The sequence below is a fragment of the Rousettus aegyptiacus genome, unplaced genomic scaffold, assembly GCF_014176215.1.
Source record: "Rousettus aegyptiacus isolate mRouAeg1 unplaced genomic scaffold, mRouAeg1.p scaffold_m13_p_10, whole genome shotgun sequence".
NCBI classification, from domain to species: Eukaryota; Metazoa; Chordata; class Mammalia; order Chiroptera; family Pteropodidae; genus Rousettus; species Rousettus aegyptiacus.
Genome location: NW_023416285.1, coordinates 10904039 through 10929845, shown reverse-complemented (window position 1 = coordinate 10929845; position 25807 = coordinate 10904039). Strand labels below are relative to the sequence as shown.

Sequence of the window (25807 nt, the reverse complement as noted above, 5' to 3'; positions counted from 1 at the left end):
AAAAAAAAAAAAAAGAATCTGTTTGGGATTGTTTTAAACATTTAGCTTTTTTGGATTACATTATTTTCCATTTCAAGTTTGCTTATATTTTGGCTATGGGAAAAAACACTTCTTATACTGGAATCCAATTCTAGTCAATTCTATTGCTCTATGAAACCTGTCCAGTCTATATTGAGAACAATTAACTCAGTAGAAAAGAGAACAGGCCTCTTTCATCAATGTTTGATCTGATAGATGCATCCAAACGCTGGTCAGCTTTCCGTTGGACGTTACCATGGGCAACAGTTTTAAGAACTTCATGTGAATAAAAGAGAACAGAGAAAAGGAATACTGTATGACTATGTATCTGTGTGGCCGTGCCCATTTTATTCACGTGGCTGACCGGATTTAGATCTGAACATTTTGTTGATGCATTTCTCTGAGCCCTTAACCATTCTCCCCTGGAAGACTGAAATGCACACCTAATTGGCCTCCCTCCCCATTTCTCCCTATCCCATCCCAGTCATTTAACCCAGTGCTGCCAGAGTAATCTGCTAAAATGATGCTCTCACCACATCCCTCCCTGTCCAATAGTTAATGTACTGCTACAACTATTTGCTGTGTGACAGGCATCATGCTAGGGCTCATGAGTCTACCAGCATGAGTGAGAACTAGCTTCTGCCCTCAAGAAAACTCAAGGAGGTTTCATTTAAAATCTAGCAGAAAAAAAAAAAAAGAGTTATAACACAGGGCAGGATGACATCAGCGACCACTGAGTCTAAGAGCACAGTGAGATGAACAGTGAATTATTTAAAAGCTCAACCTCCAGCTGATCAAAGTACCTCTTGGAGCCCTTCGTTTCAAGTTCTGATCCCTCTAGATTTAGCCCATCCTTAGCATTCGTGAACTTCCATGTCTGTCTTGGCCTTATCTACAGTCATCCCTCAGTATCTGTGGGAGATTATTTCCAGGACCCTCTTCCGAAATAAAAATCAGTGGGCACCCCAGTCCCTTTTATCAAATGCTATAGAACAATGCACACATACTTTTTGAAACCATTTTATGTTATCAATGAAAAAGTATTTCTGGAATTCTTAAAAATGCCATCAAGATTTGTAGTAGCAACCTTTGGAATTTGAACTCCTGATATAGGTACTTCAAACATTTACCTCCTCGAGGCTGTGGATTATTGTTAACTGTCACACATAAACGTGAGACATTTTATTGAGACATTTTAAAATTATTTATAATAATATAATAGAAACCCTAAATGTAGCTCCTTCTCAAGGTTTGCAGCGAGAGAAACACTTGACTGAGCCCACAGATTTTTATTGTAGATTCCATGGAGTCTAATCTGCAGGCCCAAGGGCGTCTGTGAATCAACCGTAATTGTATGAGAAATTGCAGTGCGTAGCCTTTTTCTAAGCAGATAGTTTATAGGCGTCCTCATCTCTCTAGAAGTGTCACTGTCTTGTTAGAGGTAAAGAAGTTCTTCCTTTATTGCAAATATAAAAACTGAGACCTATTCCTTCATTTGCTCTTCATTCATATAAGAAATATGCATGGTGCCTTCTCTATGCCGACCATTATTCTAGGACCTAAGAATACAGTGGTAAACAAGGTAAATTCCTCATAATTGTGGAATGAGGAATACAGGTTATAAAACATAAAGATGACTGTATGCAGCATACATAATTTCAGGTACTGTCAATTCTACCATCAACCAATCAACCATTCAATCTTTTTATCTATACGAAGAGTTAGTAACCAGAAGCTACTTTGGATACAGTGAGTAAACATTAGCTGACCTAATATGGCACAGTTCTGGATTATTCCGAAATCTGCATTTCTAACCCTGTCTTTTCCTCAGAAGAGCTATGCTCAGTCACACAAATGTCTAACAGCCTGCTAGATAGCATCAGGGGTTGTCACTTTGGCTCCAATAAATCAAGTTTCCCAAAACCTGGTTGACATTTTCCTCTCCTTAACCCCTTTCACACCTTTGACCTCACCCCAGCGCAGTCCCAGCTCCGGCCCCAGCCCATTTGTATTCCTTTTTACTCTCCTTGTACATAGGCCACCACCAGATCCCACTTACCCACGTACACCCAGTCCCGCAAAGCTAACTTTTTACTCTTTCTTGCCCCCTTGATGCTCATATCCAATCACTTTCCAACTCTAGCACAATGATCTGTCACTTCTAAATGTGAATTTTAAATGTGCATTTTAAGAATTGGGCTCTAATTGGTTATCGGTCTGTTATAAAGCCTTTTTAGTTTTATGATGACTTCTCAAATAAAGGTCCAACTCCTTCTGTCCTTGACATGTGTGCGTGCACTTTGTGACCCCAACTTGCCTTTGCACACATGCTTCCAACCAGTTCCAACACTAAGCCCTCACCAAGGGCCTGGGGGACTTTCCTGACACTCTCTGTAGTCTCACTTTGGTGCCTTTGGTGATAATGTGGCTGTTAAGGGATAGCGGCCATTACAATTACTACTGAGCACTTATTGTGGACTCAACACTGAGCTAAGTACTTTGCAATTATGAATGGCAGGCTGAGTAACATAATGCTAAGAATTGGGGCTTTGAATGACATCTCTGCAACCTCTTTAACTGTGAGTCTTGGTCAGTTACTTAGATTCTACACCTGTTTCCTGGTATATTAAATGAGATACAATAACATCCACATCATAGGTTGTACTGTAGAGTAGATAAGATATGTAGCTTCATGCCGTACCTGGTATATAGTAATTACTCAGTGAACGTTAATTGTTAGTATCATCATTAAAATTCCTAACAGGTATTCAGAGTAGTTATTATTATTCATACTTCTGTGTGAGGCTTACTGGAAAGGGAGATACTGCATATTCTTCTGTTGGATAGTCTCATTCTCATTTAAACGTGTCAGAAATCTTTGTGGGTTTCTTATAACCTTCTCCATGAAGACTTTAGTTGATTTTTCCTCATTAAATATCATGACTTTTTGTTTACACCTGATCTAGGGTATTCTTCACAAAATAAGGATATTTGTATATGTTTTTTTTTTCCTAAATTGGATAGTACCTAATTCTTTTGGGAGACCGTGTATTAGTATAGAAAGAAATGAGACTTGGGATAAAAGACCCAGTTGTGAATTCTGGCTCTGCCACTTCTCAGCTGTGTGATGTTGAGAAGTTGCCTAACCTCTCTGATCATCATTTTTCTAATCTCTAAAACGAGGACAATAGTAACTTCCAGTGTGTTCATGAAAATTAAGCAAGCTGGCAAAAGAAGCGCACCTAGTACAGTGCCTGGCAGACAGACAGGATCCAGGTCAAAATAAATCACCCCTCACATTCTCCTCAAGAGGACAAATTTACTCAGCCTCATATTCTTCAGAGCAATTAGCACACTGTCGTACAAATCTTTGGTGCTTTGAAAACATCAGATTAAACTAAATTGTTGTTCCATCCAGTAATAGCAAATGGCGATAAAAACAGGACACATTGTGATATCAAGATTCTGGCTACATACCTGGTTGCTCTAATGTTATTTTCTCACTATGGTTTAGTAACCACCTATGAGAATTATCCCCGGGGTCATTCTTAACATATTTCTTACAAACCACTAGGCTAAAGAATAGATCTTTGTAAAATCCTCACTATGTGAAGTAATTTCTCATGAATCTTTTCACACTTTAGAGACACCTGTCACAGACTTTAACCTTTGGTTTATAAATTGTTAGTTTGCATTTCCATTTTTTTCCACTAAACAGTGATAGGCTCAAGGGGAGGCCCTCTCGTATTCCTCTTCTATCCCTAGTCCCTGGCACAGCACCTAGCCTGTAGAATGTGCCAGGCAACAGGCCTTGGTCCTCAAGGACCTGAGAAGATAGAATATCATGATGAAGTATAATTATGCCCCTCGCATAGGTAGAGTTCCAGGTAAGCATGAAGAAAGAGCCTCCCACATGGATAAGGAGCCCAGCAAGGCTGTCTGAGGAAGTGATATGTGAACTATTATTTCAAAGGATAAGAAAGAAGAATGTGTTACTAAGAAAAGAACATTCATTGGTTTGAATCAATGAGTGTATCTTTTAGTTAAATTTTGGAGAAATGTAAATTACAACATTGGCTATTGAGCTTAACCATGAAAAGGCTCACATTTTTCATTACCACAAAGCTGCACCACTTGCTAATTGAAGTTTGTTCATTAATTGAAAAAATATATGCAGCAATAGAATAGAGACTTTATAAGTCGTACTTTATAAATCAGATCCTTTTAAACTACTCTGAGATGTTCCATTGTTCAAGCTCATCTTTGAAATGATCAAATAGGTCTCCCAAACCCTTTTAGAGTGAAGAGAATATATTCTGTAATCACTGAGTTAATTTGTGACCGCGAGTAATGAGATGCACTGGCTGTTGATAGGCACCTGTAGAATTAAGTGCCATTGCCATTCATTAGGAAGCCATTGGCACACTGCATGCACCTCAACGCACGTTCTCACTGGTATTTGGATGCCAGTGCTCTTGGGACTCATAACAGAAGGTTACAAGATAAATACTATAAATCTTTTCAAAAAGTTCACCTAAGGCATTTGCTAAAAATTGGCCCTGGAGCACTGGGAAGACTATGTAAATGAATCACCTCCATTTTGTCTGTCCCTAGAGTCCATCCTCGGTCTGGGGAAAAGACTGATAATAAATGAGAAAACAGCATGAAAAAAGCAATAGGTGTAGACTGTGGAAGACAGGGACTAAGGTTGGTTCTTAATTTTCAAGGTAGATTTCATATATGTACCTATATATATCAAAAAGTTAATGGGGTAGTCAAGTTTTAAAATAATGGAAGATAAATTTGTATACAATGGCAAGTATTTATATCTCAAGGGATGAGAATAAAATTCTGTATCTTTATATATATTTATATAGATCTATATAGATATATAGAGATGGAAAGGCGGGCTATATCTTCATGCAACACAAATAATCAAACTTGTGGAACTATAAACTATATTCGTTTAATGAAAATTATTAAGAAACTTGATTCTAGGAACTGAAAACAGAAAATTATGTAAGATAAAGATCCTCATTCACAAGGAAGTCAGAATAGTAAAGGAGATGGGCAAGCAAACCAATCGCTTAGTTTATAGTACGAACAGCACCAGGAGAGAAGCATGAGCCATGGCAGAGTTAGACTAGAGAAGACAGAGATACGAGTGGGACTTTTTGCAGGTGATGACGTCTAAGCTGGGATTTGTGATTTTTGAATACACACCATTTATCGTTCCAGATCTAAGGAGAGAATAAATTTGCATTTGAAATTATTGTATCCTCCTCAAGTGAGCACTTACTACTGGCCAGGCACAGGGCTTAATGTTTTATACATTTGCTCCTCATGGCTGTAAAGTGAGTCCACATAAGTAGTCCCATTTTACTGATGAAAAAAATGAGGAACAAGAGGAGAAATCAATTACAACCAGTCATATGTCGCAAGGTGAGGATTCAAATCCAGATCTTTGCAAATGCGATGCGTAGGTTTCTAAGGCACCCTGTGTGCAAGGAATGAGATCTTCCTGGAGGAGAAAGAAGATGTACGCTAGATAAGCCAAAGATTTCTTGGAAGAGCGGAACTAGGACTGACTCCTGAGGGATCGATGGAGGGCAGAAAGGCGGAGCGTGTTGGTAGGACATTTCACGTGCAGAGGTGAGCACATCGAGGACGCGGTTTGCTCTTGTGGGGGCCAAACCCTCTGATTCTCTGATGGTTTAAAATCATAGTGGTCTGATCTTGCCAGTTCTTCTGGACTTCCGTCGGGTTGGATGGCATTTCAGCCCTCCAGCACAGGGGTTGGAAAATGTTCCCCATTTTACCCTGTGTGCTCTAGGATAATACATGGCGATACTCCATGCCGAAGCAGCTGAGAAATGATGCTTTTTATTTGGTTCTGACCTTGATGAGAACCAAAGCCATTGTAAATTTCATTCACTGTAGTTACATTTTTCTCTTCTGTTGCCAGTGTTTCTCAACCCTCCTAAAAAACCGTTGTAGAATTTTTTTTTCTACTCACTGCCAATTAAGTTTTAATATCTTAGATATGTTGCAGATCCTTATATGTATATCCTTATATGTAAATCTGTGCTTTATACATAAAAAGGGTAAGACTTTTCACCCCGAACCAGTTTTCACCAACTTGGGACTGAGAAAGTCCCCAATGATGGTGAATGCCTTATGCTATGCTTTGTCTCTAATTTTACATTATGTTATAATAAGAACCAGGGGGCTATGAAAACGGACAATTTAGAATGAAATTAACTTCTAAGACCATTCCCTAACCTGCCTGCGTACAAATTTTTCCTGCGAAAAATAGTGATAATAATAATGTATCTAGGGAAGTTTTATTAACAGATTAAATGAGATAACCCAGAAGCAAAGGCATAATAGGAATTTAGAACATATGACTTTCTCCTGTTTCCATGGTATAGTTTCTTTCAAACTCAGCCTTTTTCATCTGCTTATTTGCTCCCTTGTCTGAGAATGGAAGCAAGGAGCCAGAGGAACCACAGAAAGGACTTGATACATGAAAGAAGTAGCAAAAGCTCTCTGAGCAGCCTTGCTTCCTGACATGTCATAGTGTACAGTCATTTCATGTACGCAAGGGATTAAAAAATGCACACTTTTTACAACAATAAATATGAGGATCATAACATATTTCTAGAGAATTTCATAGATGTAACACATTTTCAAATTCATATTTCATACTATTACTTGGTGAAATACATAGAAATGATGTAATTATTTCTAATTAAAAAGAAGAAAATTTGGATATTATGTGACTAATCCAACATCAGATGGTAATAGATCGTGTAATTGGAATTCCAATCCAATTTTTCTGATTCTAGAGCTAAACTTCACTGTTGCTTTGTATTACTTACAAATCCTTGTATTTCAAGCACAAAATCAAGTGAATGTTTAAAAGTTCTTGCAAATCAATAGTCAGGCTTCGGTTCATTTCAATTTTTAATAATTCTTCATTGGTAAATGTTACATTTTGTGCATTTTAGATTGGTGAATCCAGTTTTTAACTTTCACTGAGATCTCATTAGGTCTTTGATTACTGTTTGAAATTCAGCTTAATTCTCCACCTAAGAAAGGATTCGAGAAAATAATATCTCTTCTCATAGGTTTACAGTGGAAGGATTGAAAATTGTAGCCCTTTTATCAGGAAGGAATACTAAAAGAAACTTTTATTATACTACATAGTTTTGCCCATAAGATGCAATATTGGGCAGTGATGATCAAACTGTTTTTGTTTGTTTGTTTGTTTGTTTATATCACTTAAGTTATACAATAAAGCCTACCTCTAGCCAGATTCTACAAATATCATTTTAAAATATATTTTAAAGGACAATGGTAATTAAAGTGTAACTAGTAATTCCTTTACATAAAGTGTCTACCTTTCTATGCCTGGATCTATGCAAATAATAGGATTCTAGCTTTCAATGACACTCAGTGGCTTAGCTTTAATCCACATGGTAATGCTCTAGACTTTTTTAATTGTAGAACATCTCACCAAGGCATAAAGCAGATCAGAATACTAAATTTCAAAAACACAGCCTCTTCTTCCAATTGGATTTGGCAGTTAATAAGAGCAGCCACTAAGAATAAAATTGTTCAGAAACATTTCGAGCAGTAAAAGAAAAAAGGCAACAATTCTTAATGAGCCAACAGTCTTTACCAGGAGGCTAGTCGATCTAAGATAACTCTTCCCATTATTCATGAGTCTTTGAGGGCACTTTAATATAGGTTCCTTTATTAATAGCTCCCCTGTCATCCATTATTTATGCATCATTCCATATTAAATCACCAATGTGTCAGTTTCCTAAAGCAATACACATGAGAGTTTTAAATAACCATTTGACAGGAAGTTGTCAGAGGAAGAGCTTATTTCAACCAGTGAAGAATGTGAGGATGAGAAATGTTCTGTTTATAGACAAAAGCATAACAGATTAAAAATTAAGTATAAAAGTTTATTTAATTCAAAAAATCTTGTACTTAAAATTCAATCCGTATTTGTTGGAACCACGTTTAGTTGGTACAAGATTCAATTTAATTAGTTATCATGGACTGAAATATAATACAGTAAAATTTTGTCAAATATCTACTAAGTTCTCGACACTCTTCAAGACACGGATAGAGATATAAAGGAACTACACAGATTACTTCCCTAACTTTCAAGACATTTTATTCCTCTCGGAGAGACAAAGATTGTGTATGTGTGTGTACGACCAAGAGAATAATAAAATAAATTTCATTAAATGCTAAAATACATGGTAAAGATCTGCATTACTGAAAGATCATTTAAAAAGAGTGTATTCAATATGCATGGTGATTTCAGAAGGCTTTAAGAAGAGATCCCACTAAAAAGAAGAGAAGTAGAAGAGCAGAAAAGAACTGTCGTGGGTCAGGAAAAATAAGAATCAAAGCACAAGACCAGAGGCTGAGCAAGGCATGACCATAGCGTAGAAAGACTGGGAAGGTTGATGTATGTTAAAAATCCAGCAGAGAAATATGGTCGGATGCAAAAGCAAGAGAACCAGATTATGAAGAGATTATTTTTGTAACTATTTTGGGAGGGATCTATAGGTATTGGAGACGTTATGATATGTACTTACATAATGCATTAGCCCACTTGTCTCATCTTAGAGAAAGAGAAGCGTGATGGCATTGGGTCTGTGGTTAAGAAACACGAGAAAGGGGGAGGGCAATTTAGAAACTGTATAAATCCGGGAATGGGGAGAAGAGGTCTAGGTATACATAATGGAGGAAAAAATAAGAATAAATAAAGAAGGATGCATTTCATAAAGTGCGTGTTTTTTTTTGTTTGTTTGTTTTTGTTTTTGGTAATTGGTCCATTTTAATTGAGAGGAAGTAAATATAATTTTTTTAAAAATGGAAATGATTAACATTAAAATAAGCTCTCGCTCTGAAGAGTTCCTATCACATAGTTATTTAAGAGGTAAATAACTTTAGGAAGATGTCACACCGATGATTTAATAGGGAATAAGGCTGAAAATAATGGGCAATGCCAGAAATATTAACAAAGGGATGTGTATTTCTTGATGCTGCCATGGTGCGGTGAGTTAGCCTAGCCTAGAAATTTGCCACAAAGGAATTTGTTGTCTGGGGTGTTAGCTAGCTCAAAACTACTCGATTTGTATTTTGCTAGCCACAGGCATGTATATGTACATGCATTCGTTTATTTTTAGTACAAAAATAGTGGATATTTATTGTGGCGATGTTAACAAAGTTTAAAAAGAGAAAAGCAAGGAGTCTATGGCCATGCCACCCTGAATAAGCCCAATCCCATCTGATCTCGGAAGCTAAGCAGGGTCGAGCCTGGTTAGTACTTGGATGGGAGACCACCTAGGAAGACCAGGCGCTGTAGGCATAAAAAATAAGAATACAAACAAACAAACAAATAAATAAAGAAAAGAAAAAAAAGAAAAAGGAAAATTTCTGCAATCCTACTCCCACAGATAAATATTGTTAACATTTTAAAGTATTTTGTTCTTGTAGATTCACATATTTTTTTGTAAGAAGCATTTCTGAGAGTAATCTCTCTTCTGCCATCTCTCCTTTCCCTGTCTTATTTTTAACTCTTAATTTATCTTTTTATCTCTTTTATTTTTAAATACACTTATTTGAATATTATCATAACTCACAAAAATAAAATTATAACTATTCTCCTTGCCACATTAAAGAAACATAGGGAATTACTACTTTCAGTAAAATTCAAGAGACCTTTATGGACACAGCCAGAAATATGTCTAATTTTCAGAGTTTTAAGAAAGCAAACATTGTCAGAGAAGTAACAAGTTGCAAAGCGATATCAAAAACCATGAACATTCAACGTTTCTAGGAAGTAGATGGGTAGAAGTAATGACATGAAAGTGCAGTAAATCTAAAGGAACAATGGATACAATTATAAAAGTGTAGAGTTCAGTGGCACCATGATGGTTAAGGGCACAGCTTTCCCAGCTGGACGACCCTGGGTGACGGTCCTGGCTCCACCACACCTTCTAGCTGTGTCGTGATCTTGAGCATATTGCTCAGTTTCCCTAGGGGATTAGTTATCTCTTCTATAAAATGTGAATAAAAATATTCATCCCATAGGTTTGTTCTGAAGAGTAAATCAGATAATATATGTTAAATAACTGTTCACAATGCCGTTCTTCAATTATGTCCAAATAGCGATGCAATGTTGATGCAATACAATCCTGAAAGCAGTAAAGCAGCTGAGCTGTAGAGAAAATAAGAGACTTGCTCAAGGTCACATCAGACACCAGCATCAAAAATGAGATGTGAATCAAGGTTTGCGTCTTGGTCCAGTACTCATCTCGCTTTGGCAAGAAGTTATTCCATTCCCAATAAATGGAGAGAGAGACTACCCATTCAGAAAACCTCGGGATGCCCATTCCCCCAAATCAATAAATTGTGGAACTCTGAATCCCAACCGGGAACTCTCTTCATAATGTACTTGTAACTATTTAAAGTAAAAAAAGAAAAGAAAAGAAAAACACACACAAAAAAATAAACAAAAGAAACCTCTCTACATAGTCTGTTTGACTCTTAGGAAGGGTCACAGTCACTTATTATGACTAATTTTGACTTGAACCTTTTAGCTGCTGCAGTATCCAGAAGTAATTTATTATCCCGATGTTACATAAAAGAAGCAAGAACAAAACAAATATTCAAACTAGCATTTTAAAATATGTCAGCGGAGAGAATCAGAGAGCCCCCACTCCTTACTTTACATCAAGATGAACCTGTTTGGTACCTGTCATGGAGTGTGGCTTACTAGATGAGACAGGAAGCAAAAGTTATCTTCAACGCAATGGAAAAGGGCAAATGAATGTTAACATTTAATTAAAGCCACAGGAAAAGAGTGACAAAGTGCAGGTCAGTGGTGGAAAGAATGGCGTTGTTGGTGCCTTATAGCTGGGCGAACACAAACAGGCCACATCTGTATGCAGACAGTTGAATTCGCAGCTGTCTTGGGGTCACCAACTTATATTACAGTTGTTGATCTTCAGAAGAGAGCACACAAGAGGAGGTGTGTTAAATGTAAGGACTTTGAAGTCAGATCTTTCTGGGTTTGAGAAGTAGCTCACAGCGAGCAAGGACTGGGAGCCAGATCACCTGGCTTTAAACACCAGCTATATACCACTTACTGTGTGACTCGGGGCAAGTCACCGTGTCTCTGTCTCTTTCCTCTTCTGTAAAGTGGTAATAATACAAGTACCTACTCATATGGCGTTTAGAGAGACTTAAAAAATGAGCAAGTATTTGTAAAGCACATGGTCAATGTTATGTAAGTCTTTGTTAAGTACAGTTGACTGCTCACCTGTACTCCTAACAGAAGTTATTTAGACTTTCCGCCCCTCAGGCTTCTCACGTGGGAAATGGGTCTAACCGCGGTGCCTGGCTTACACAGCTGTGGGAGACCGTGCATGGGTAGCACCTGGCACATACCAACCAAAGACTTATCTTGGATTTTACTTCACCACCTCGACCAGAAGTTCTGAAGCAGATGCTCTGTCATGTTCTTCTTGGGGTCCACATTAGAGCTTTCTACATGAATGTTTGTAAAAAGAACAGAAAGATGCAAAGACACAGATAAAATAATTTATATACATGTAATACAGATATATTCATGCCCAAACTTAGAACATGCCCTCGGAAAAGAAACCATGACACCTACTAAAACACACAGGATATACATGGAATTATACTTGGAGAATTGTAAAACGATGAAGTTTGATCTATCTATTCATCACCCAATGCCGTAATATTCTGCCTTGCCTCCTTAACAGATGGTCACAAGCTTTCATTGAAACTTTCAAGAATCCACAATTAAATCTTTCACAGAATAAATGCATTTTTTTTCTTTTACATCCAGTGGAACTTTTAGATATAGCTCTTTAGTAACAATGAAGAAGTCCCACTATTATTCATGAGGATCCTTCCATTACTGAATGGTAAGTCCTTTGAGATAAAGGATAAAGGATCACTAACTTATCATATTTATCTCTCTCAACTACACACAAAACATTCCTCTACCCCTGACAGCTGCTCAGTAAGTGGATATTGAACAAATCAATTAAATGATTAGGGATATCATATAATATTCCTCTTTCTGAAAATGTGGCTTATTTTAAGTGTGACATCTCCTGTATGTAATCTTTCCTTCTGTTTATATACACCTCATCATCTTTAAAATCTTGAAATCCAAAGAGATTGATTCTAATTTTTCGACTCAAGGGTTAAATTTAAACTGTTTTTAATACTTGACATTTTGATTTTGTGGATTATTATAATTTAAGAAAAGGCAAAATCGTCTAGTTATTTTGCATGTTGAGAATCCAAAACCAATCAGCAGAGCCTAGATTTCGGACTGGGCCACCTGACTCTTAATCCCACATTATTTCTACTGCAACATTCTTCAAACCCTTTACAGTTTACAAAGCTCTTTTCACCTACAAAGAACTATAGCTTTTTGATCCTTAAATCTATTTTGTAGAAAGAACAAACATTATGCCATTATGTTTCAGAGAAAGGAAGTCTCAAAGAGGTCCAAGGACAGGCTGCATCAGGAGAGTAGTAAAACCAGGAGAGAAGTCAGATTCAATTCGTTATTATTATTATTACTTTTTTTAACTTCCAATAGACCAAACTAAGCAAATGTATATAAAAAATTGAATTATCTTAAAAATGGGAAGCATGGAAAAAATGCAACATAAAGACATCTCCCAAGTGGGTGCTGACAGTCAAAGGAGAAAGGATTTCCTGCTCATTAATTATCAACTGGACAATTCTGAGGACAAGGACAACTGAGTTCTGTAATGAGTTCTGCTCAACCCAAGGATGAGCACAAAGCAAGTTTCACTCTTACATAATTCATGAGAAAAATACCATATTTCTCTACTTAGGTTCCATCTTGGGATGGAAAACAGGAGAAAGATAACCAGACCTCCCAGGTAGCTGAAATTTGGATAATTTTTCTTACTAAAAAAGAGAAAACTGAGATATATCTTATCAGCACATTGAAATGAATACACTACCCCTCATTTCCTGCTATCTTGATATCACCTGTACTATTAAAATTCATGAAAAATTTTTAAGAAATTCAGAAGAAATACATATGGGGCTGCCTCATGGTTATATGTCTGACATAAGGTTCTCAGAAGGATGCATGATTGCTTACCTTGCTTCCCTGCAGTAGTGCCTGCTCCCCACAGAGTGACAGCCAGCAAGGGATGTGAACAGGGAAGTCACCTGCCTTTCAGAGGCAGGAGTAGTAGGGTTAGCACGCAGGTTCAGCAAGCTGGAGATATGTGTCTGCCCAGGGAGAGAGAAATCACAAAATTCTTAATGAGGCATCACAACTTGGCTGTTCTCAGTTGGAATCAGTAGAGTAAGCTGAAGTTGTCTTATAAATGGTAAATAATTAGCAACTCCAAGGACTAAAATAAGAACTGTGATTATGGATCTTTGATTCTTAGAGTTATCCCATTTATCTCAATGCTCCTCTTTCCTGTCAGTCATCCAGTCAGTAAACACCTTCTGCAGACTCATGGGCACCATGATTTTGAGGGGTTGATTTGCGGTCCTTTCCAGCTGTGTCCCTCCCCATAAAGCCAAGTAGACTTGACCACCTAGAGCCCACACTCTGCCTTCTATTCCCTAGTCTGAGGACCCAAGATCCCAGACTCACTTACCCAAGTGATCCAAGTCTACTTTCAGGGCCTTCATGAGCCACTTTCTTGAGTCCAACTTCTGAATGGTGGACTGCCCAAAAGTATTCTGGAAGAGTAGCCAAGCGCTGGTTATTTGTGGAAGGTATGAAGTGAGCTTGTACATAGGGCATGGCATATCCATACAGATGCCCACAAGACTCTTTATCGTTCAGGACTGAAGCAGGGGTGAGAAGAGAGGAGAACAGGCCATTGGCAAAGAGTATCCACATATATTTTTGTCATGGCCCATAAATATGAGAAGTGGGTCTAGCAGCCTTTTTAGATTTTGCTCCTTTGTTTTCTGTTTGGTGAAGTAGCAAGCAGAGCCCCCACCTGGCCCATTCTAGGATTTATAAGTAGATGCACAGGAATTCATTGAAGTCTTGAGAGTGAAAATGAATACAACGGGAAAAGCAAGTGGGAGGAATGAGACAGATATGCGGACCAGGTCCTGACCTGCTACTTCTCAGATCTGGGACTGTGTGCAAATTACTTAACTTCTCTGAATCATGTCGCTAATTTATGAGGCTTAAAATTTTACCTACCTTATAGAATGACAGTGGAGGGTATAGATGTGAATAGCATGCACTAGATACTTTATCCACACAGTAAACATTTTACAAAGGTAGTTATTTTATAGGTGTGAAGTATAATGATGAAGTAGATCTTACAACATAGAAAAGAGGAAGGACTATTGACCTCAGAAAGGTCACGATTAATCAGAAAGTGGCACCTACTGAATGTTTGAGAAAAATGATTTGCCTAATTAATACAAGTAAAAACCATTTCCTCCTTCTTAAAAAAAACTATGACAAACAGGCAGTAGATGCTCACAATTCAGTGTTATGCAACTATATAATTAATGAAAATGGGTGAGCACGTAGGCTCCTGTAGGCACCACTTCTGCATTCTTCATTGACATTTGCTCATGTTTTCGGCCCCCTATTTTTGTATCTTTCTCCTTTATTATTCTTCAGTTGTTGCTCTTTAACTAGAATGTTTTCAAAGCAGGTCAGCCTCTGGACTGCAGCAATTAAAGGATGTGAGTTAGCTTTACACTACACTAGTGCCCCAGTTTAAAAGTGTATCGGACAATAATAGATACTGCTGGAACAGAGGGCTGCGTGAAGCTCACACTGGAGACCGTAGGCATTCGCAATCTCATGTAAACCCTCAAAATGCATCCTCTCGTAAAATGATATTGCATAATAAATATTTGCAGAGAGAAGAATATGGAGAAAAACTCATATTTGGAATGAAAAGCTCCAGCCTAATGAATCTCAGCCCCTCTGCCACTGGGTGAGGTCGGACAATCGCTTACTTATTCTTGGATTCAGTTTCCTCTTTTGTGAAGTAGAAAATATGCCACCGATTTCATAGGTCTGTTGTAAAGATTAAATTTAAAAATGGTTATAAAGTGCTAAGCAACCCGTCCAACATAGTTAGAAAGCCCTCAATAATGGTTGCCTGAAATAAGTAAACATTTGAATATTCCCTAATCATTCTCTAATGCCACTTGCCTGTATTCTCCTGATTAAGTCATACCTGTGTGTTCTCACAATCAGTTGTAGACAGAAGGAAGTGCTGACGATAGCAGTGACTCTAGGTTAAAACTCTCAGTGCTGACAATATTAGCCACATGGAGGACTCCTGGGGGAGTTGGGGAAACACAGCAACTTGCAGTTATTCTGAGAAGTGAGAATAATATAATTGGAAAATTGTACTCTTATAATGCCAAATGTGTTTTGTGCAGTAATTTGGGCTTAGTATTCTTACTTGGATTTTCTAAACATCCAACACATACATACATAATGCATGCTTGCATACATACATACATACATACATATGATAAAGAGATCTCTATAGAGTTTCACATATCTTTATTATTACTTCTTTTAAAAATGTCTTGCAAGAATATCTTGACTCTTTAAATGGAGTTGACGAAGTTGTGATTCCTCACTCTAAGATATGAGGCAATATATCTAAACTTTGAGTTTCTTTATTTATTAGAGACATTCAAGCATATCTGTGCTCCTGAGATGGTGTTTCTAATAGAATCCAAAGATAAGCTATTCTAGAACTGTACATAATAAATAATTTAAAGGAAAATGTTCAGAAAAATATAGATTGCTTGTATAGGTTTTTATTTCTGGTCAGATAGTCACAGTTTAGTTTATTAATCATTTAATACATTTATGGGATTTTATTAAGCATTTAATCTATGTCGGGCATTTGGTTTGGTGTGTCACTGGCTCTTTCTAAGATTTTCTTTCTTGACTACTCTTTACTGTATAAGAGTAATAAATACAGCTGGGTTGCATATTGAAAGAAACTAAACTAGTATCAGAACTAGATTTGATGCCCTTTGCTAACTCCGAGACCCTGGCTGTAAATTCTCTAAATCTCAATATGGAAAAAGATCTGTGAAAATTGGCAGATTTTTCTACCTCAAGGAGTCGTGGGGTTTAAAAGATCTAAATATGTGAAGGAATTCAGCATGCATTGGAATCAAAATGGGTTTTAAATGATGAAAGCATAAATATAGCACTGCAAAAACTTATCACCTTGGATATTCAAAAGTCTGTCCTGATATCTACTGAAATGAAACATAAGTATACCCCATGAGCTAGCAATTCCACTTCTATTCATATACCCGAATGAAGAGTGCATTTATGCACCAAATCATGTGCAAGGATGTTCATAGCAGCTTCATTCATGTTACCAAATATTGGAAACAACCCACAACAGTAGAATGGATAAATTGTGATGTCATATAATGGAACACAATACAACAAAATAGATGACATTATGCAACATGGTCTACCGCTAGACCATGAATTATTCTCACATATTTAATGAATTAAAAAAAAAACAAGCTGAAAACTATATTATGTATTTTTCCATTTATATGAAGTTCAAAAACAGGCCAAACTCATCTTTGGTGATATATCAGAATAGTGGTTACCCCTGGTGCAGGCAGCTCCTGACTGGGAAGGAATCTGAGGATTTGAGGGAGTCATATGGTGGGTGTGACATGTTGTGTGTCTTGAAGTGGGGTGGTAGCTCCATGAATGTGTTTACAAATTCCTCAAGATGTACAATTAAGATTCGCATATTTTGTGTATTTTCTACCTCAGTATTAAATTGGATAGATAGACAAGATGATACCTATTTCTCTGAATAGTGAAACTTGGACCTAGATCTTGGCTTCGCTTAAGTATTTAAATATAGATAGGGCCCAGTGTGAAATACAGCCCCTTTTTTCAAATATTACTAAGAATTTTGTGATGGCAACAGCAGAACATTTAACCAAGCATGGGAACATACTAAGCCCTGGGCCCTGTGTAGTCTGCATGCCCACAAGGCCAGTCTCGCTCAGAGACAACTCAGAAGGTGTCCTCAAAAGTGAGACAGGCTTGCTAAGAAGACTGGGCATCCACATGGTGTAAAGCAAATGATAGAAATTTCTAGTTCTGCCAAAAAAGCATAACTTTGGGTTAAAGAAGTTATGTCCTCTTGAGCTGGATGACTAAGGTACAGTTCTGCTTTATCGAAAGGGCAACTTTCAATAGAATAGGATAAATAATTGTTATGGGGAAATACATAAAAGCTGATATTAGATAGAATTTCTTAAAGAAGGAAAATTTTACCCGAGAGTTCCGAATAGAAAATATAAATTACATTAAAATGAAATGTGCAATGTTCTCCATGTCAGAAACGAAACATTGACAGGGCCCAAGGACAATAAGCTGGAACAGAATAGCATGCGTGCTAGTGATAACTTTTGACTTACTGATTGAGAATTTTTAATATTGTATTTATATTGCTTTAATCATTAACTATACTAAAATTCTTTAAGAAGTCCATGCCTCCAGGGCGAAGCATTTGACACTAGAGAGAAGAAAAAGCAATCACGAGAATAGAGTATGGGAAACATGAAGGGCAGATCGGAGGCTTGGGCGTGCCCAGGTGGCTGGTTGTGGACTTTATTTCCTTGCAAGAGAGACGCTTACTTATATGACAAAGTGAGAATCTGCCGACCGGTATCATCCGGCAGTTCCCTGCCTTTCAGAGACAGGGTCCCTAGATGTAGCATGAGGGTTCAGCACACTGGAAAACCAAAGTCTACCTGGGCAGAAAAAAAGTCCCGACATCCTTAACAAGGCAGCTTTGTGTCCCGGCTGCTCCTGCTTGGAATTAAAGTGAAGGAAGTTGTCTTGTGGATGCTGAATAACTCTCAACCTTGAGGAATGAAACAAAACAAAACAAAGCAAAATAACTGTTGTTGTTGTTTCCTTTCTCTGGTGCCTTGAATGACAGTTAAAGTTCCCATTTATATCAACGCCCCTGTTTCCTGCTACACAGCAGAACAGTGAGAACTTTTTGAAGACGCAGGAGCGTAGAGCAAGCCCTCCATCACATGAATGTTCAGTGGCTGAGCAGCTGTGTTCTCAAATGAATATGGGCCTTGAGACTTTCTGTAAAACTTTTCAGTTTCTTAATGGATGGTTGTATTATCAGTAAGTCTCCATTCAGCAGATATTTGTAACACAAACTTTTCAAGGTTTTAGAAGGCTGCTGACATAAACGAGGTTTTATTTGCGTTCACATTTGATTTTATCCTGACCTGCATTGTGTTGGCAATCACTTCCCTCAGCGATCTCCCGATGTCCTGAGGGGTGTTTCGTATGTGCTCACATGCCTTCTGCCCTGGGCTGACCAGGGCTCGTGAAGCCATTTTGAAGTTCGTGCCTAGAAGGGAACAGTTGTGGCAATGACGATTCCCTGGATAAGTGCTAAAGAGGAGAGTCATATGATGCCAAAGAGAGATGTGATTAATCGGGAAAAGAAGTTTCTCTTTAAGGAGTGACACTTGGCTGAGTTGTAAAGAATATGTCGGAAGTAACAGGGCACCATCAGGACAGTGAGAGCAAAACCCTTTGGTAGGAGGAAGTTTAGTGTGGACGCAGGAAACATGTGAAAGGAAAAAAGGCTGGTATAACAGCAACAACAACAACAACAACAACCACAAAACTCTGAAATATCAGTCCCTTGGTACAATAGCTGTTTAATTTTTGCTTCTGTAGTCCAAAATTGCATTAGGGGGCACTGCATCGCACAGTCCCCAGGAGACCTGGCTGACTGAAGTTCCACCGACTTCAGCGCTTGACCTTCAATGTCAATTTGCACATTGACAATCCAGCTGTGGAACAGCTGGAAAGAGAGCATGGGAGATAGTGTGTGGAGTTCTCAGGAGTCAGATCTGGAAAAGGCATATAACACTTGCACTCATATTTCAATCATTCTGTCTAACAGGGCCCAAAGGGTGGCCAAACCTATGGAGGAATTAAATTTTTAAGAAAGTAATTTAAAGTTTAGAAACTTCATGTATTACAACTGAGACCATGAGAATCCGAGATTGTTTCTCACGTGTGGCTGAGTTGAGAGATAGGCTCACTCATTCCTTTACTCGTTTATTCAGCCTTTCATCCATTTATTCTCTGAACGTTTATCAAGTCACCACATTGTGCTAGGCTAGTGGTCAAGAAACCACATTTTTATGCAAAGCTTAATAGAGTGGACAAGGTTATGAATGAAAATGTCAAAAGGAGACATGGGCAAACTTTCTGCATTTCATATTTCAAATAATCATTTAAGGAGAAAAATGTAACTGCTCATTGGTGCTTAAATTAAATTCTTATCAATACAGAACAGGTAGAATTATGGAGAACGTTTTAAAGTAGGGAATTTATATTTTTCTTGGAAAAAAAGATAAACTAAAATTTGTGAAAGTATCTTTAGCACAATTCCAGTGTTCCATTCTTTCAGTTTGCTTCGTGTTTCTAGAATTTCCAGGCGTAGTCATTCTAGTCGCTGTCCGTGAATCTCCCTCTTTATGCACTGAACAGCTCAGGAGTTTGAGTTGCTTTACTAATTGCCAGGGAAGACGTTAAGAAACATGGAATGACTTTGACATGTCCCTCTCGTAGTTTTAAAATCAATATTTAAATTGTGACATGTGATCAATACTGAATTACTACTAAGGAGGGATTTGCAGATCCAGAAATTATCCAATTAGAGGGAAATGTGAATTTTTTTCTTATTTTTGACTACTTGGGGGATAAAACATTTTTCTAAGCATGAGCAGGACCCTATATAAACACCACTCCAATTATCAAATAAATCCATTAGCTTACGTTACACCCACATTTGAATAATTTCTCCGCAATCCTTACTTTTTCCTCGGCTCAGCTGTGACACATAAAGAATGCTTTAAAAAGAGTGTGAATAATTAAAGCAACAAGCAATTAACTAATTGATCCTAAAATGTAGCTTACACAACATCAACAGCATAATTGCAGCCATTCTGTAGGGCAGCCTAGGCTATGATCATTCGTGGGTCTTCAGTTTTATTTTCCTCTAATAAACAGCCAGACAAAATAATTTTGCAAACCAATTTCCACTGGTGCTTGGAACGTTTTAACCTTCTTTCAGTTGCTCTCTCTCACCTAGGTCCGTTTCCTCCCTCCATCTACCTGAAACTGCTTCTTTCCCCCATCCTCCCATGCCAGTTATCAAATTATCCATTTCTGGTTATGGGAAACCTTTCTTTACCATCTCTTCTGCGTTTCAGAGGATCCATTTAGATGCTTGCTCTAGGCTTCCATAGTCTTCCATTCTGCACCTAGCATAGTTGAGACCAGCTAAATAATTTGCACAGCCCAGTAAAAAATGAAAAGGCAGGGCCTGTGTTCAAAAATTAAGAATTTAAAGATGGCAACATCAGAGCATTAAATCAAGCTGGGAGGCCTTCTGAGTGTGGGGCCCTGTGTGACTACACAGGTCCCCTACCCACGAATCTAGCCCTTATCAAAGCACTGTCTTGTGGTTGCGCCTGTCCTTGCCTCTGAAGTTAAAGCTGCACAAAGCAAGAACCATGGGTAACTTGTTCTCCATTCTACCCCCAGAAACAAGTGTGTCGGGTGATGGCCTAATCCCCAAGGCCTCCAGTATGGCGTAAGCTACTGGGTAAGACAAAGGGGGATATCTGCAATTTTAGTTCCAAAAGAAGAAGAGGGCAGAGAGGATCTCACGGAGATGTGGGGATTAGATGTGGTAGGATTAAATACCATCATCTGCAAGGCACTATGTGACCTGGATATTCCTGCTTCTGTGACTCCATCACTCCCCTCTCTCTAGTCAACTCTCCTGGATGGAGCCACACTTGCCCTGTTGAATATGCAGCGTATTTCTATCTCAGGCCCTTTACTTATGCTTTGCTCGTCCCCAACAGAGTCATATGCTTCTGTAAATCCTTTAGGTCTTTACTCAAATGTTCCTTCCTCAGAAGGCCTTTCCTGGCCACTGCTAGCTCCGGTAGCCCCCGACAGGCACAGCACTTTTCATTGCCTTTCCACTGTAGCCCCAGAAGGGAGAAAACAGCACAAAACAAAACCTACTGATACCAACCAAATGCTTAGTCAACGAATGAATAAATGAATAAATGTTTCCAAAACTGCTTCTTACCCAATCTTATTCACTTGGCAAAAATGTGAGAATAAAAACTTAATTTTCTGCCCTCAAACGCAAGGGGTACACAAACTACAGCCTGAACATCAAATCCGGCCCACCTGTTTTGTTAAATAAAGATTTAGTGAAACACGGCCATGCTCATTTATTTCTGTCATATCAGTGTCTACTTTTATGAAACAGTGGCTGAGCTAACAGTTGCAATAAACAGTGTGGTCCATAAAATCTATTTACTCTCTGGCTTTTAGAGAAAAAGTTTGCCAACATCTGGCACACCACTTGCAAATATAAGAATAAATTACCCATCAAATAAAATCAGTTCAGAGCCATCTACGTTAACAAAACAAACAAAAAGTAAACTAACGGCAAAAGCCATTTAAGTTTCTTTTTAAATAAAGAATTCTCACAATTATCTGCCTATAAGTTACCAACAGCTCCAAATGAGTCTGTTCAGTGAATGTGTTAAATCAACTGGGTACTGTAGCTAATTATTAGTTAAAAATGGAAAGAGCAGGAGAGGGCAAAGAAAATGATAAAAAGGAGAAGGCAAGGCAGAAACAGACAGAGCTGCATGAAGAGCCAAAAAGATGGAGACAGAAAGGACACTGGAAGAAGAGCAGAGAGAAAAATAGTTTGGTGGTTTCTCAAAAAGTCAAACAGAGGCTTACAGTATGATCGAGGAACTCCACTCATTGGTACAGACCCAAAACATTGAAAGCAGGGACTCAAACATACTCGTACACCAGTGTTCACAGCCGCATCCTTCACAATAGCCCAACAGGGGAAAACCCCAAGTATTATTCAACAGATAAATGGATAAACAAGATGAGGTGTGTACACGCAATGGAATGTCATCGGGACATAGAAAGGAATGAACGTCCCATACATGCTGCAGCATAAATGAACCTTGAAAACTTTATGCTAAGTGAAATAAGCATTTAAAAGGACACATCATGTGATCGCCCTCATATGAATCAGAGGAGTCAAATTCAGAGGGACAGAGAGTAAAGTAGTGGTGACCAAAGACTATGGAGAGGAAGAAGGGGAGAAGGTTATTTGATGAGTTTAGAGTTCTTGCAGATGATGGGAAATTTCTGGATTTCTGGAAATAGTGGTGATGGTTACACAACATTGTGAATATAAGGCCACTGAATTGTATACTTAAAAATAGTTAAAATGGTAAATTTTGTCATGAGTACTTTACCGCAATAATATTTTATTTGAAAAAAAAAAGAAAAACAGAAGCTGACAACAGATATACCAGTCTCTTGTATGTCCCTAAAGCCATGCATGATTCCAGAAGAAAGGTACCAGCCTGAGACCACAGCTTATGGAGAAGCAGTGGTCACCCTGGGTGTGGAAAGTACAACTGCGTGTGATGAAATCGGATATGGCTCTGGAGAGACGTGTCAGCAAAGTGTTGAAGGAACAGCCTGGTTCCTCCCGACGATGGCTTACAGTAAACTTCGAGATGAGAAAAATGAACTGACAACAGAATCGTTAAGCAAAACGGAACCAGAAATGAAAGATTTGGAAAATGCTCAGTCTTTCCATATTACAGACAGTAAGGAAACGTGTTTGGAAGACAACACTAAGGGGGAGTGGGAGATTATTCAGTAAGTGTGATTCATGTCGGTGTGAACACAGAACTAATCAGCCACCCCAGCAGGAAACTGCCAGTCTGAAGGGGAAGGAAATGGGACCTAATGGAGGGAAGTTGAGAATGTGCACTATCTTTCAAGAAAAGGAAAGAAGGGCCCTGAAGACAATTCGGAGATTACCAGGAACATGGCCTAGGTGTCAACAGGTCAGACAAGCTCCGACAGAAGCCATAGGGGTAAGACTACTCAGTCACTGGGGTACAATCCCCACTGGGCAGAGAGCCACAATGTGGGCAGCATCACTCTAAGCTGAGGGGGTGGTGACATTGCCACTCTGGTGAGTCTGCAAGGTGGAGTGTCAAGCCAAAGAGGGTTGTTTTCCAGCCTTAAAATTTCATAGATTTGTCTTACTAAGTTGTGGACTTACCTGGGACCACTCTTGGTTTCTTCTTTCCTATTTCTCTCCTTTGGAATAGGAATCCCTATCATATGCCTGTTGCCTCATTGTATTTTAGAAACACATATCTTATTCGGTTTCACAGACTCACAGCTGAGATTGCCAAAGATTAGTCGAACCTGGAGAATCACCCACATCTGATTTAGATGATATTTAGATGACACTTTAGACTTTAGAGTTGATACTGGAACAAGATTTGAGGGCTATTGTGATGGAAGGAATGTATCTTGCCTGTGAGAAGGACATGGGTTTTGGAGGGTCAGGAGGATAAATAAACATTTGATCCACAGCATTCTGCCAGAATGCTATGGATTGAAGGTTTTTTTAAATCCCTCCAAAATCTCTATGTCTTCCCTCAAATTTATATGATGAATCCCTAATGTGATGGTAAGGAAAGATGGAACTTGAGGAGGTAATTAGGTCTAGAAGGAGGAGCCCTCAAGATGAGACTAGTGTCCTTGTTAGAACAGAAGGAGAGGTAGCCCTTTTTCTCTCTTTGTAATGTGAGAATACGATGAGACGATGACAATTTATAAACCAGGAAGAGAGTCTTCACCAAGAACCCAGTCATACTGGCATCTTGTCTCCAGGCTCCGGAGCTGTGAGAAATAAATGTTTGTCATTTATGGCACCCAGTGTATGTTGTTTCGTTATGGCAGCCTGAGCAGACTAAGAGTGAACTGGAGAGTGATAAGAGCTGTCATTAATAAAATGAGTAAAATTAGTCTTTATGTTAACATTTTTTTCTTTTGATATTATAGTTTTAAGTCCACATTAACAGATCATGAAAGCATGTAGGATTCTGTATACTTATTTTATGTACAAGTTACTATCAGTTTCCTCAATGTAAAAAACAACACATAATTTATTATCTTAGAATCCTTCTAAAACAGGATATAATTTATAATTAATCTATACATTCAATGATGTGTTTTTTTAGGAGAGAAAAAAGTTGAGACTAAACTGATAATGTTCCCCCAAACTGATGTCATCGTAAAATTAAAGCAATATCACATATTGATGATAATATTTACCTGTAAGAAAATGCTGGCATTACCTACTGGTGAAATACTCCACAGTTAAATTCCTCTCTTGAACCGTCATAAATTTTCCTTGTGAATTGGTTGGCTGCTTATAAGTTATATGTAGAGAAAGTATTGAAAATCAATTTGTGTCTTTAAGAATAATATTAAAAAATGTGAAATGGATAACAATTGGAGAGTTAAGAATTAAAATCACTATATGAAAATATAAAAATGAATCATGGGTTGAGATCATGTCATTCTAGTGAGAAAAATAATCATAATAGTAACACAAATAAGAATTTGTATGATTTCGTATATGCCTACTATGTGCCAGGCTGCAGACTCTCTGCTGTACACATATCCAAATAGTCAAGGAAGAGGGTAAAATGGAACTAACAAATCAAAAATGAAAACACTCCCTCCTTTTAAGCATTGTAAGCCATATTATTTGAGACTAACCCTGCCACCCTTAAATTGGTTCCATCCATCATTTAAGAGCCTAAACCGATCTGTAGAAGACTCTGTGTCATCGTGAGGGATTGTTCATCTTCCAAGCGTGGTACAGCTGTGTTTCATTACCAAGCGCACCGACCATGGTAAATGTGGATCTGTGCTTCTCATTTCCTAGCTGACTGGTGTTCTGCCCTTGCACATGTGACTACCACCTTTCAGCACTGGAGAATATTTCCCTGAAGTACTCAGAAAGGGATTATATGGCACCAGTAAGACAAAGGTGCCTATGGCGGCTCCCGGCAAATGGTTTTCTTGTAGCATAGACACGCTTCAGAAGACCGATGTCCATCTTCCATTGTTAAGCTCTATGCAATTGATCATTTGTGAATTCTTTCTGGGTTGCATATGTAGCAGCATAAGATTTCAGTCTCTTCTTCCTTTAAAATATCATGACCCTTCCCTTCCCCAGTCGCACATCTTAACACTGCAGTAAACATGATTTCCTCTTCCTCTGCTATCAAATACACAAAGCTCTCAGACAAGAAGGTGACTCAGAATGGTGGATAAGTAACGTGTTCTTTGTTCCCCATGTTTGTGCACGTTATCGAAATCTATCTTTGTTCAGAATATCTCTGTGCCAACTGCAAACAATTCTCTTTTGGACCAGTTTTCTTTTTACTGTAATAAATGACAAAGAAATTGAATACATAAAGGAATTGCTTGGAAAAATGATTCTAGCAGATTGAATTTCAGGGTAATGCTATTAGGTTTGAAAGCCACAATTCTCGGATCTACCAGGATTTGCCTTTCTTTTACCTATCCGGGGAAGGATTACTGCTGACAAATTGTAACTCCTTTTCAAAATATTTACTCTTTTCTTTCAAGATTTCCTATGAAACCTTTGAAACTCACAAATAAATGTGAGGAAAGCTATGAGAGCAGCTGTGCCATCTAAATGTAATTACACATTTAATTTGC

The 25807-nt window shown here is 38.2% G+C and overlaps 1 protein-coding gene and 1 pseudogene across 1 annotated transcript in view; both read left to right on the top strand.

Annotated features, from left to right (window-relative positions):
- The window catches only part of KCNIP4 (potassium voltage-gated channel interacting protein 4), a 904027-nt gene that overhangs the window by 555197 nt on the left and 323023 nt on the right, over positions 1 to 25807 (top strand). The window lies entirely within an intron of this gene.
- Positions 9297 to 9415, top strand: LOC118609262 (annotated as a pseudogene).